This window comes from Chinchilla lanigera, unplaced genomic scaffold, assembly GCF_000276665.1.
Source record: "Chinchilla lanigera isolate Chin_1 unplaced genomic scaffold, ChiLan1.0 scaffold00936, whole genome shotgun sequence".
Lineage (NCBI taxonomy): Eukaryota > Metazoa > Chordata > Mammalia > Rodentia > Chinchillidae > Chinchilla > Chinchilla lanigera.
Genome location: NW_004956337.1, coordinates 2,832 through 5,084, shown reverse-complemented (window position 1 = coordinate 5,084; position 2,253 = coordinate 2,832).

Sequence of the window (2,253 nt, the reverse complement as noted above, 5' to 3'; positions counted from 1 at the left end):
TAATATTTAATTGTATTTTGGAAAGTAGGTGTATGTACTTATCATACCTTGATTCTTTTTTATTTCCTTTACCCATCCTTCCCCCATCCATATTAGATCATGGACAACAACAGCCTCGCATGCACTTATGTACATCTCTGTGTATATAAAATGGGTTGGAATGGTACAAAGAATGTATTTCAATCCTAAAGAGTAAACATAAAACCAATAATAAAAAATAATAGAAAATCAAGGGGAAAATTCCATAAACACAATGCTGTGTCTTGAAAGAGATCAGCAAACTGCCTGGCTTTTACCTTGCTGACTAAGGAGGATGTAAAGGTGGATTAAATTACAAAATCTAAATTAAAAATGTAATGCTTCTTCTGTTTCTTTACCAAAGACACTTGAAAGCCAAACAAAATGAAAAAATGAATAAACATACTGGACCCAAACAGATTTGTGCAGAAACAGAAACTTCAAAATGATTTCAATGGTATATGTCCTTTATCTTTAGCATTATAAAGGATGCTAAATAATTTGTGGTGCAACTCTGATTGACCCTGACTTGTCTAGCAGGACTGGATTAAATGTGGTTCTCCAGAAAAGCAGAGCTAAACAGGGCATGTAAATTCAGTACAAGGAAAGAGACTTTTCCTCAGGAATTGGCTCATAGGATGAAAGAGGTGGGAAAGTCCCCGCTCTGCGGTGTGGGCTGCAGGTGGAAACCAGGGAGCTGGAGGTGCAGGTGAGGTTGGAGGTTGTCTGCTGCAGAATCCCGGGGATTGGTGATACTGGTGGTTTGTTCTGTGCAGCCCTCTCCTGATTAATGAATCTCACACACATGATGGAGGGGAACATTCCTTTCTCAGAGTTCATTGATTTAAAATTCATCAAATCAAAAAAGCTCAGCAAGGTGACATATAATCATCACAGATGACCAACAGGCTGATCAGTACTATTAAGACAGTTTATCCTCTAACTTTTGACCACGCACATACCTCCATGTCTGGGCTCTGGTGTAGAGAATTCTAGTTTATATATGTAAAGTGACATGGATAATCCTTTGCTGTTCAGATATCTGTGAAATGAGTTTTTCTGGACCTGACAAATAAAGTGAAATTCATAGAACCACTGCTAAAGGACTTGGAGTGTTTTATACCCTATTTTAAATCATAGCTCATTTATTGTTTTGTATCTCATTTGCTGTGTACCTGCTCTAAGCTGTTGCTTCTCAGGCCAGATCCTTTCTTTCTCATGAGGATTTCTCCTGACCAGTATTTTGTATTTTGAAGTGTTTTCCTTTGTTAGAGTTTCTAATGTGTAGAATCTCAGGTTCTTTAATTCTATTTTTTGTTTTTTGTTTGCTTTTTGAGGCAGATTCTTAATATGTATTCCGGGCTGGCCTTGCACTCATCATGTAGCCCCGGCTGGCCTCACACTTGCAGCGATCTTCCTGCCTCAGGACCAAGATTACAGGCATGCAGCGCCACACCTGGCTGCATCTACGTTTTTAAAAGTGCAATGTATGTAGCAACTTGTTTCCAATTTGGAACCCCATGGGAACATTTTCAAGAGAACTGGATAAAAACATCACATACATTACTAACAATATTTGCCTTAATCTCTCTTTGTTTTGGAGGCAAGGAGCAGGGTGTTGGAACACAGCATGTGGTCACATTTGTGGTGATCTCTGGGGCCAGCCCAGGGCAGCGCCAGGAGGAGTGACAGTGGGTGTGCAGAGCAGGGGCCTCCTGATCTAAGCACATTCAACATCCATGAGAAGCAGTTGGGAATGGGGCCAGGGAAAAAGTCGCATATGCTTTCAACCCGGCCTGATGAGTATTTCCCGTCATCTGTCACCCATCTTCCTCTTGATTGGTATAAAGTGAACTGTGACCTTGGAGGTGATTTCCCAAGAATTGGATTCAGCTACAGATTTAGAAGCTCGATTCATGATGAAACCTGAGTCCTCAGGAGCAGAGATTTGAGAGACAGATGCAGAATATCTGTAGTCCATGAGGAGTCCCAGCATTTCCAGACAGCAGTAGAGACCTCTGGTTTTAAGAAACCAAAGTGGGCTGAGATGGAGATACATGGACTCCCAGAGCCTCCCCAAATCAGGCTACTGTGAGGACCCGGAGAACAAGGTCTAGAGGTTGACTATGAAGACCACACCCAAGGATGAAGCAGTACTTTTAGAAAAGACAGTCATGGTGAAGTGTGCAGCAATTACCACAAGATGAAAGAAAGCTTAGTTATATTCTTAAACAT